This window comes from Ranitomeya imitator, chromosome 1 (genome assembly GCF_032444005.1).
Source record: "Ranitomeya imitator isolate aRanImi1 chromosome 1, aRanImi1.pri, whole genome shotgun sequence".
Lineage (NCBI taxonomy): Eukaryota > Metazoa > Chordata > Amphibia > Anura > Dendrobatidae > Ranitomeya > Ranitomeya imitator.
The window spans coordinates 90,674,750-90,687,102 of NC_091282.1; the positions used below are offsets into that span (position 1 = coordinate 90,674,750).

At 48.0% G+C, this 12,353-nt stretch overlaps 1 protein-coding gene across 3 annotated transcripts in view; it reads right to left on the minus strand.

Annotated features, from left to right (window-relative positions):
- ZNF131 (zinc finger protein 131) overlaps positions 1 to 9,627 on the minus strand; it is a 47,449-nt gene extending 37,822 nt beyond the window's left edge. Inside the window, exon 1 of one of the 3 annotated variants that reach the window (XM_069748791.1) lies at positions 9,381 to 9,627. The gene's annotated coding sequence lies outside the window, so the exon portion shown is untranslated. The remainder of the gene's footprint in view (positions 1 to 9,380) is intronic. The other 2 variants (XM_069748807.1, XM_069748801.1) reach the window with 2 other exon arrangements.
- Between the last annotated feature and the right edge of the window lie 2,726 nt (positions 9,628 to 12,353).

A 12,353-nucleotide genomic window follows, 5' to 3' on the forward strand; every position in this document is an offset into this window, starting at 1 on the left:
TTTCTGTATACCACGAACTGCAGGGATTTATGTATATCCCACTTACAGTACCACTTAACACTAGCAGCTCTCTGGCGCCCCCCTTACTCTCAGGTCAGATTAGGTACTGCACCCTGGGTAATTAGTCGCCAGAAAGGCTGCCTGCTGTGTACTGGCTATTGGGCACGCTGCAGCGGCGCGATAACTACTCCCACTCAGGCAGGAACAATAATTATTAACCCCGCAGCCGCTTCAGCATCACCCAAAAGTCTGCACACTATCGGTATCACTGCCACCAGCTTCGATTAAACGGGTCCGAAGCTAACCCAACACAACAACAGTAGCGTATTTCCCTTCAGAGACTTAGGGTACGGTTTACAACAGGAGAACGAACTAATATATAATAGTATATTCCATTAGAAATAATTAGGCAATGCTTTATCAAAAATAGTTTATAAAGAGGTTATAAATGAGACAATTGCAAATATGTACAAGGGTAATTATAACATAAAGGGAATAAATGAGAAAAGATAACACTCACATATTAAAAGCATTGCAGGCATCCAGGCTAGTGCAGTTTCCATACATCCCAGTCCATGGGAGGTACTCAGCTCTTCCAGGACAATAGGACAAAACAGTCCAGAAGGAGAAATCAGCAGAAGACCGTGCCCTGGGCAGCCTGCTACAACTTAATACCTGGAGGCTGTGACATCACAGAAGGGCTGGCTTATCCAGACCCTCCTCTCTCTACATTCTGCCTAAACTTTAAACTATTCTCTCTAATTTCTATAACTTCACTACAAAACATGACAGAGTCATACCAAACCCATAATTCATCTCGGGTTAACGTGAGCATTCTAATGAGATCAAATATGTCCTATCTGGGATACATATTTACAGAGAAATCCCTACTTCTTTACCAGATGGAGTTAGAAGCCCGAGTTTAAAGGGATGGGTACCTACACCGAGTGGGAATACGAATATATATTTTCATGTTCCTAGCTTAAATCGTTTGCCTAATATCTAACAAAAACTAAACAAAGAATCTTTCATGGATTCTTGAAGTTTCTACTTCCCTTATAGCTGAACAAGAGCTTACACAGGAAATGCTAGTCGTAAATTCCGTTCGGCAATAAAACCTCTCTTCCCCCATACTCTCAGAGAAGGAAAGCCAGGAATTTGCAGCTCAAACTGTGCTCCAAGAAGGGGGGCTTAGCCCACTCAGGCTAGCAAGAGAACTACTTATGATATTTCATACCATATCGTGACAAGTATGGAGCATCATGTGCGGTCATTATACAGTATGGAGCATCATGTGCGGTCATTATACAGTATGGAGCATCATGTGCGGTCATTATACAGTATGGAGCATCATGTGCTGTCATTATACAGTATGGAGCATCATGTGCAGTCATACAGTATGGAGCATCATGTGCTGTCATACAGTATGGAGCATCATGTGCAGTCATTATACAGTATGGAGCATCATGTGCGGCTATTATACAGTATGGAGCATCATATGCGGTCATTATACAGTATGGAGCATCATGTGTGGCCATTATGGAGCATCATGTGCGGTCATTATACAATATGGAGCATCATGTGTGGTCATTATACAGTATAGAGCATCATGTGCGGTCATTATACAGTATGGAGCATCATGTGTGGCCATTATACAGTATGGAGCATCATGTGTGGCCATTATACAGTATTGAGCATCATGTGCGGTCATTATACAGTATGGAGCATCATGTGCGGTCACTATACAGTATGGAGCATCATGTGTGGCCATTATACAGTATTGAGCATCATGTGGGGTCATTATACAGTATTGAGCATCATGTGGGGCCATTATACAGTATTGAGCATCATGTGGGGTCATTATACAGTATTGAGCATCATGTGGGGTCATTATACAGTATTGAGCATCATGTGGGGCCATTATACAGTATGGAGCATCACTTGGGGTCATTATACAGTATTGAGCATCATGTGGGGCCATTATACAGTATGGAGCATCATGTGTGGCCATTATACAGTATGGAGCATCATGTGTGGCCATTATACAGTATGGAGCATCACTTGGGGTCATTATACAGTATTGAGCATCATGTGGGGCCATTATACAGTATGGAGCATCATGTGGGGCCATTATACAGTATGGAGAATCATGTGTGGCCATTATACAGTATGGAGCATCATGTGTGGCCATTATACAGTATTGAACATCATGTGTGGCCATTATACAGTATTGAGCATCACGTGGGGTCATTATACAGTATGGAGCACTGTGTGGCCATTATACAGTATCGAGCACTGTGTGGCCATATTTTTGTTTTATAATTATTCTTTATGAACAGTGTGATCAGCAGTGCTAAATGGGTGTGGTTGAGACATGGATATGGGTGTGACTAGTGAATGGGTGTGGTCAGAGGTGTGGCCTAAAATTTGCTGCGGCGCGCAACGCAAACTTTGTCCCTCTTTCCCAACTTCAAAAGTTGGGAGGTATGGTAATATGTGGTCTGGAAATGGTGCGATGGTATTTGTCCCTTGTATGTGCTATTATTCGATCACTGTGGTTGTAATTTGTGGTCTGGTCATGGTGCGGTGGTATTTGTTCCTTGTATGTGATATTATTGGTCAAGATATACCTAAATTGTATTGCAGATTTTAACAAATATTTCCTAGGTTACAGTAGAGTAGGGCCCGGCCCTTTTTCTGGAATAATCTGGTTCGGGTATATCATGACCCCCGTCACGTGACCCCCGTCACGTGACCCCCGTCACGTGACCGGGGGGGCCCACAGTGTGTGAACAGCCCGGGGCCCTGGATACCCTTAATCCACCCCTGATATAGAGATTATATATATATATATATTATATATATCAGTAGACACATATATGTATATATATTAATATTTTTTCCAGCGCTATACAGCTTGAAAGCCGGTAATTCAATTACCGGCTTTTTCTTTCTCCTTCCTAAACCCGACATGATTTGAGACATGGTTTACATACAGTAAACCATGTCTTCTCTCCATTTTTTTGCAGATTCCACACTACTGTTAGTAGTGTGTATATGCAAAATTTGGCCGTTCTATCTACTAAATTAAAGGGTTAAATGGCGGAAAAAATTGGCGTGGGCTCCCGCACAATTTTCTCCGCCAGAGTAGTAAAGCCAGTGACTGAGGGCAGATATTAATAGCCTGGAGAGGGACCATGGTTATTGGCCCCCCCCTGGCTAAAAACACCTGCCCCCAGCCACCCCAGAAAAGGCACATCTGGAAGATGCGCCTACTCTGGCACTTGGCCACTCTCTTCCCATTCCCGTGGAGCGGTGGGATATGGGGTAATGAAGGGTTAATGCCACCTTGCTATTGTAAGGTGACATTAAGCCAAATTAATAATGGAGAGGCGTCAATTATGACACCTATCCATTATTAATCCAATACTAGTAAAGGGTTAAATAAAACACAAACACATTATTTAAAATTATTTTAATGAAATAAAAACAATGGTTGTTGGAGTATTTTATTCTACGCCCAATCCAATCACTGAAGACCCTCGTTCTGTAAGAACAAAAACATAATAAACCAACAATATCCTTACCCTCCGCAGATCTGTAACGTCCAACGATGTACAGTTAGGGCCAGAAATATTTGGACAGTGACACAATTTTCGCGAGTTGGGCTCTGCATGCCACCACATTGGATTTGAAATGAAACCTCTACAACAGAATTCAAGTGCAGATTGTAACGTTTAATTTGAAGGGTTGAACAAAAATATCTGATAGAAAATGTAGGAATTGTACACATTTCTTTACAAACACTCCACATTTTAGGAGGTCAAAAGTAATTGGACAAATAAACATAACCCAAACAAAATATTTTTATTTTCAATATTTTGTTGCAAATCCTTTGGAGGCAATCACTGCCTTAAGTCTGGAACCCATGGACATCACCAAACGCTGGGTTTCCTCCTTCTTAATGCTTTGCCAGGCCTTTACAGCCGCAGCCTTCAGGTCTTGCTCGTTTGTGGGTCTTTCCGTCTTAAGTCTGGATTTGAGCAAGTGAAATGCATGCTCAATTGGGTTTAGATCTGGAGATTGACTTGGCCATTGCAGAATGTTCCACTTTTTGGCACTCATGAACTCCTGGGTAGCTTTGGCTGTATGCTTGGGGTCATTGTCCATCTGTACTATGAAGCGCCGTCCAATCAACTTTGCAGCATTTGGCTGAATCTGGGCTGAAAGTATATCCCGGTACACTTCAGAATTCATCCGGCTACTCTTGTCTGCTCTTATGTCATCAATAAACACAAGTGACCCAGTGCCATTGAAAGCCATGCATGCCCATGCCATCACGTTGCCTCCACCATGTTTTACAGAGGATGTGGTGTGCCTTGGATCATGTGCCATTCCCTTTCTTCTCCAAACTTTTTTCTTCCCATCATTCTGGTACAGGTTGATCTTTGTCTCATCTGTCCATAGAATACTTTTCCAGAACTGAGCTGGCTTCTTGAGGTGTTTTTCTGCAAATTTAACTCTGGCCTGTCTATTTTTGGTATTGATGAATGGTTTGCATCTAGATGTGAACCCTTTGTATTTACTGTCATGGAGTCTTCTCTTTACTGTTGACTTAGAGACAGATACACCTACTTCACTGAGAGTGTTCTGGACTTCAGTTGATGTTGTGAACGGGTTCTTCTTCACCAAATTAAGTATGCGGCGATCATCCACCACTGTTGTCATCCGTGGACGCCCAGGCCTTTTTGAGCTCCCAAGCTCACCAGTCAATTCCTTTTTTCTCAGAATGTACCCAACTGTTGATTTTGCTACTCCAAGCATGTCTGCTATCTCTCTGATGGATTTTTTCTTTTTTTTCAGCCTCAGGATGTTCTGCTTCACCTCAATTGAGAGTTCCTTTGACCGCATGTTGTCTGCTCACAGCAACAGCTTCCAAATGCAAAACCACACACCTGGAATCCACCCCTGACCTTTTAACTACTTCATTGATTACAGGTTAACGAGGGAGATGCCTTCAGAGTTAATTGCAGCCCTTAGAGTCCATTGTCCAATTACTTTTGGTCCCTTGAAAAAGAGGACGCAATGCATTACAGAGCTATGATTCCTAAACCCTTTCTCCGATTTGGATGTGGAAACTATCATATTGCAGCTGGGAGTGTGCACTTTCAGCCCATATTATATATATAATTGTATTTCTGAACATGTTTTTGTAAACAGCTAAAATAACAAAACTTGTGTCACTGTCCAAATATTTCTGGCCCTAACTGTGTATGTAATTTTTTCTTTTTGGGACACATGGATCACTTCTATAGCGGTATGTTGGTTTTGCAAGCCTGCGAGGAAACCACGCAGTACGGATGCCGTACGGATTACATACGGAGGATGCCATGCGCAAAAAACGCTGACACACCCTGCCTACGGAGGAGCTACAGACCACTATTTTCGAGACTTTTCAGCGTATTACGGCCGTAATATACGGACCGTATTGTTTTACGCTGTGTGTGACGCCGGCCTTATACTTACCAGCCACCGTCTTCATTTGTTCCTGCCGCTGCTCCAGTCCTGCACCGCCATCTTGTGACCCCAATGATCACAAGCTTTCAGTGTCAGTCTGTGAGATCCTCGTCCTGTCATCCTCCTATCTCTCATAGGCTTTCACTGGAATAATCCATTCAGTGATATCTAGGATGTGGGATTTTAGGGTTCCCTTTATTTTTTTGAGCAGTGTCTATACATGTGTGTAATATACAGTGTATATACATATATATACACACACACACATATTTAGCCCCCACAATGGATCTGCCCCCATCCACCTCCCCTATGCCATGGACTATAGCCCCCACCCTGGATCTGCCCCCATCCACCTTCCCTATGCCATGGACTATAGCCCCCACAATGGATCTGCCCCCATCCACCTCCCCTATGCCATGGACTATAGCCCCCACCCTGGATCTGCCCCCATCCACCTTCCCTATGCCATGGACTATAGCCCCCACAATGGATCTGCCCCCATCCACCTCCCCTATGCCATGGACTATAGCCCCCACCCTGGATCTGCCCCCATCCACCTCCCCTATGCCATGGACTATAGCCCCCACCCTGGATCTGCCCCCATCCACCTCCCCTATGCCATGGACTATAGCCCCCACCCTGGATCTGCCCCCATCCACCTCCCCTATGCCATGGACTATAGCCCCCACCCTGGATCTGCCCCCATCCACCTTCCCTATGCCATGGACTATAGCCCCCACAATGGATCTGCCCCCATCCACCTTCCCTATGCCATGGACTATAGCCCCCACCCTGGATCTGCCCCCATCCACCTCCCCTATGCCATGGACTATAGCCCCCACCCTGGATCTGCCCCCATCCACCTCCCCTATGCCATGGACTATAGCCCCCACCCTGGATCTGCCCCCATCCACCTTCCCTATGCCATGGACTATAGCCCCCACAATGGATCTGCCCCCATCCACCTCCCCTATGCCATGGACTATAGCCCCCACCCTGGATCTGCCCCCATCCACCTTCCCTATGCCATGGACTATAGCCCCCACAATGGATCTGCCCCCATCCACCTCCCCTATGCCATGGACTATAGCCCCCACCCTGGATCTGCCCCCATCCACCTCCCCTATGCCATGGACTATAGCCCCCACCCTGGATCTGCCCCCATCCACCTCCCCTATGCCATGGACTATAGCCCCCACCCTGGATCTGCCCCCATCCACCTCCCCTATGCCATGGACTATAGCCCCCATCCTGGATCTGCCCCCATCCACCTTCCCTATGCCATGGACTATAGCCCCCACAATGGATCTGCCCCCATCCACCTCCCCTATGCCATGGACTATAGCCCCCACCCTGGATCTGCCCCCATCCACCTCCCCTATGCCATGGACTATAGCCCCCACAATGGATCTGTCCCCATCCACCTTCCCTATGCCATGGACTATAGCCCCCACAATGGATCTGCCCCCATCCACCTCCCCTATGCCATGGACTATAGCCCCCACAATGGATCTGCCCCCATCCACCTCCCCTATGCCATGGACTATAGCCCCCACAATGGATCTGTCCCCATCCACCTTCCCTACAGCTCCTACCCAACATCCCCACAGTCCCTATTCCTATTGCCTTTATACACTTGCTTTGGCAAAACTGATGTGTATTTGGTCCTGCCAATAAAGCTTCTTTGAATCTTGAATCTATATAACGCTGTCCGAAGCCTTTATAGACTGCGCAAGCGCCGGCGCAGTCTGGACCCCACAGTGACGCTCCCAGAAGATCGCGGTATGCGTAAACACTGAACGCACACCGTGATCTCCAACGGAGAAGCAGGGACCGCCAGGAGGGTGAGTATAAGCGATATTCACCTGTCCGGTTCCAGCGCTGCGTCCGCTCCGTGTCCCGCTCCTCTGCCTGTGACGTTCACAGTTCAGAGGGCGCGATGACGCGCTTAATGCACGCCGCCCTCTGACTGAACAGTCACAGCCAGAGGACCCGGAACACGGAGCGGACGCAGCGCTGGATCAGGGCCAGGTGAATATAGCAAGTGTCGGGGGCCTGAGCTAGCGGCGACTCTGGCACCTGACCCCCACAGCGCGCCGGTGTCCCCGCCTGCTCAGGCCCCCCAGCATTCGGCGCCCAGCGACGATAGGTGAGTATGGTATTTTTTTATATATATCGCAGCAGCATACGGGCATATAATACTATGGAGCATCTAATGGGGGCCATAAACCTTTATGGAGCAGTGTACGGGGGCATATAATACCATGGAGCATCTTATGTGGGCCATAAACCTTTATAGAGCAGTGTACGGGGCATATACTATGGAGCATCTAATGGGGGCCATAAACCTTTATGGAGCAGTGTACGGGGGCATATAATACTATGGAGCATCTTATGGGGGCCATAAACCTTTACGGAGCAGTGTACGGGGGCATATACTATGGAGCATCTTATGGGGGCCATAAACCTTTACGGAGCAGTGTACGGGGGCATATACTATGGAGCATCTTATGGGGGCCATAAACCTTTACGGAGCAGTGTACGGGGGCATATACTATGGAGCATCTTATGGGGGCCATAAACCTTTACGGAGCAGTGTATGGGGCATATACTATGGAGCATCTTATGGGGGCCATAAACCTTTACGGAGCAGTGTACGGGGGGGGGGGGCATACACTATGGAGCATCTTATGGGGGTCATCAACCTTTATGGAGCATATGGATGGGAACAGCAAATTACAGAACGGTGGCGCAGGATGGGAGCAGCGCATGGCAGGATGGGGACTATATACCAATATAAATGCTCGCCACCCAGGTGTAGAACGGGTTCAATAGCTATATATATATATATATATATATATATATATATATATATATATATATATATATATATATATATACACACACACATACATATATAAGCCGTCTGATTCTGCCGTATTCACATACCAGGGAAAGCACAGGGAGGGCGGGGGACTGATACGTTTCCATTATGAGCTTTGACCCTTCGTATTCTGGATGGATGTATAGAATCCCTGAATCCCTGGGGGCGAGTCTGACTCCGCACCGTGTCAGTGTCTCCCGCCCGTACGCTGCCTGTTATGTGCAGATGTTCCCCATAGACTTGTATTAGATGCAGAGAAATGTGGACACGCACCAATAACCCATGTAATCCGAACATGATTATCAATAAAGTTGTCAACATCAAATACCAGAAAGTATCAAAAACTAAGAAGCTTTAATTAAAACATGACAGACCAGCAAGAGACAATCTGCAGCCGAAGAACTGAACTAGTGATTGTGTGAGGGGACAGTGTCCTCCCATCAGGAGATGCCCATAGTAACCAGACTGCAGCTCACTTGGAAACTGAAAGCAGTGAGGTCACCAGTTGCTATGGTAACTGCAGTGTATATTTTCCAGTCTGCGCTTTTCCAGCTGAGCCTTTCCACGTGACGTCACACACCGCCCTCTAATTTCCTATTGGCTACTCGCCGAGCATCACGCTGCGCTCCTAACCAATCACAGCTTTCACCTAACAACCGGAAGGCCTAACTTTACCGCCCTCCTGCTGATCCCCCAAAATTGGCTCTGACTACCCGCGGGTGACCCCGCACACAGCGCTGTCCCACCCCACCACACGCCGCGGAGGTCAGTGACACGGTGTCCTCGGTCAGCAGCCCCTCAGTCCGGGCCGACGCTCCATTCTCCACTGTGTCGGCGCAAGTCGTTATTACGTCATCAAAACGCGCATTAAAATCTCCCCCTCACACGCTGCGGGTCTCTCCCCCGCCATTGTGACGAGAAGAACCCGGCTCCCCTAACCCGCAGCCTCAGCCCCGACTACCGGCCTCCCGGTACTCACCGCCACTAGTGACACTGGCTGCCCGCGGCCTCCTCCTAGCGACTGCGGATGGCTGTGGGGAGAGGGCGGGCGGCTCGGCTTCCCAGCAGCCCCCGCACCGGAAGTGGCGTCATGGAGCCGCTAACCTGGCGGGAAAACGTGAGGAGAAGCCGCATGAGGCGCCGGGTGTGCGGCCCAGAACGGGCGCAGGCGGGCGGAGAGCCGCACTCCAGGCCTTGGTGCCCGGCCGCACAGCCTGCTGGGAGCTGTAGTCTGACGAGTCCTGGCGCTTAACCCCTTCCATCCCACCCCAGCCATCACTTTCTGACCCCAGAGGAGCAGGGCTTCTTGTTATTTCGGCGCAGGTTATAGTTTCCGATGACGCCGCTCATTTTACTCCTGGAAAACGGGAGGAATCCGAGTGCGGCAAAAGAGAGAATCCCGAGTGCGGAGAAAATGAGCTGGAAACATCCGGTTACAGCTGTGGGGGAAATCAGAAATGGTTTACGTCCGCGTTTATTGTTATAGTCGTAACTTTCCTCAGTAGCTGCAGCTGTGTGTGTAAGGCCTGGTTCACACGGGATGGGCCGGTGCGTCCGTTTTACCATCAGATGGCTAGATATACATGACCTGGCTGCTCCTATACTTTGCCATGTTAATCACAGACCGTGCACTGACACATCCGTGTGCTGTACGTGATTTTTACAGACCCATAGACTTGTATTGGCTCTACTCAGCCGTGCTGCCGGGAAAACATGGATGTGTGACCAACGCGTAGATGTTAATGGGTACGTGTGGTGTTCGTGATGAAAAATACAGGCTGGGCGTGTGACTGAGGCCTAAGAATTTGTATTTCGTGACCTGCTCTGATAAATAGAGATCAAAATATCGTATGTGTTTCATTTTATAAATGGCAGAGCGCCATTACTGTTAACCTGCCGTCCTGGAAATTACATCACTTGTTCTTTCACTGTGAGGAGACTTTGTTCGAATTGACTCATGTTTCATTCCGCCACCCAGGACAGTAGTCTGTGCAGATGGATGGGAGCAGGAGTTCTGTCTCTAACATGGCGGCATCCACAGCTCCCACCTCATCATCACCACACGAGTTGCCGCTGTATGAACTGGAGCGGATGCAGCGACTGATGTCAGGACATTAAAGGTACCGTCACACTAGACGATATCGCTAGCGATCCGTGACGTTGCAGTGTCCTCGCTAGCGATATCGTCCAGTGTGACAGGCAGCAGCGATCAGGCCCCTGCTGTGATATCGCTGGTCGAGGAAGAAAGTCCAGAACTTTATTTGGTCGCTGGACTCCCCGCAGACATCGCTGAATCGGCGTGTGTGACACCGATTCAGCGATGTCTTCACTGGTAACCAGGGTAAACATCGGGTAACTAAGCGCAGGGCCGCGCTTAGTAACCCGATGTTTACCCTGGTTACCATCCTAAAAGTAAAAAAAACAAACAGTACATACTTACCTACAGCCGTCTGTCCTCCAGCGCTGTGCTCTGCACTCCTCCTGAACTGGTTGTGAGCGTCGGTCAGCCGGAAAGCAGAGCGGTGACGTCACTGCTCTGCTTTCCGGCCGCTGTGCTCACACAGACAGTACAGGAGGAGTGCAGAGCACAGCGCTGGAGGACAGACGGCTGTAGGTAAGTATGTAGTGTTTGTTTTTTTTACTTTTAGGATGGTAACCAGGGTAAACATCGGGTTACTAAGCGCGGCCCTGCGCTTAGTTACCCGATGTTTACCCTGGTTACCGGCATCGTTGGTCGCTGGAAAGCGGTCTGTGTGACAGCTCTCCAGCGACCAAACAGCAACGCTGCAGCGATCCGGATCGTTGTCGGTATCGCTGCAGCGATCCGGATCGCTGTCGGTATCGCTGCAGCGTCGCTTAGTGTGACGGTACCTTAACAGTCTGTAGATAAGATGGGGCCGAGCCTTGCTGATCTCTCTGATGGGTAATCTCATGGTACAAGTTTGAGATGGGAGAAGTATGAGCGCCAATAGGTTCTATGACCGTAGCAAACTGCTACGCATGTGGGATCCAGGGAGAGCCTGAACGGCAGTAACTAAGCTAACACCTGATTCTTCACTGGAGACCCTGATGGTGTGGTTAGACTTGAACCCCGGAGAATACTAGGTGCGACTCCAGGAACCGTAGCAGCTGATCCCAAAAAGGACAGGACATTAGGATAGGCCAGTAACTGGTTATCAGTAGGTATGAGGCTGGTAGACGGATGCAACCAGGTACACGGTTGACTCAGTGATTTCCAAGTTAATCTACAGGGCGTTGCCGGCAACTGAAAATGACCAGATGGAGACGTGTGTCTCTTTATGGGGGATCGAGCAGATCTCTGGCCCCCTGTTTGTGTATCGCTTTTTATAATCATAGAAATTATACTTCAACCAATCAGCATAAGAACACGCTTGCAGTTCTTAACCTATAAGAATACAGAAAAAACTTAATCTATGAGGATATAGAAAAACCAGAAACTATAGACATGGTCGTATCTTCTTGGCATAGAAAAAGCATACCACCAGGTGCCTCAGTATCTGGTTCAAGAGAACACGCAAGGTCTTTATACCATTATGAACCATAGCCTAGTTGAATAACAGACTTGTGAACAACAAGATAAAGTTACTTCATAGCATCTATAACCTTTTACCTAATTAAATAACAGAATTTATCTTTAAGCAACAACAAAATGGAGTCAAAAACACAAAATGGAGAATCTTTCTTAATTTGTTCCTTCACAACGGTATCCTCCGTATCGCAGCCAGGGTGTCACAACAGTATGAGACCGGTTGTCGAGGGTGACTGCACCACTCTATCACGAGGGGTGCCAGGCATTCACTGCTCTGGGCTCTGTGTTACCTCACACAAGCTGGACACTGCAGATCCACCTGCTCTGCCACTTGCAAACACTGACACAGCCAAACCCTTTACTGCAGGGTTTTTAACTGGAATCTTTGGCCATGGGCCACTT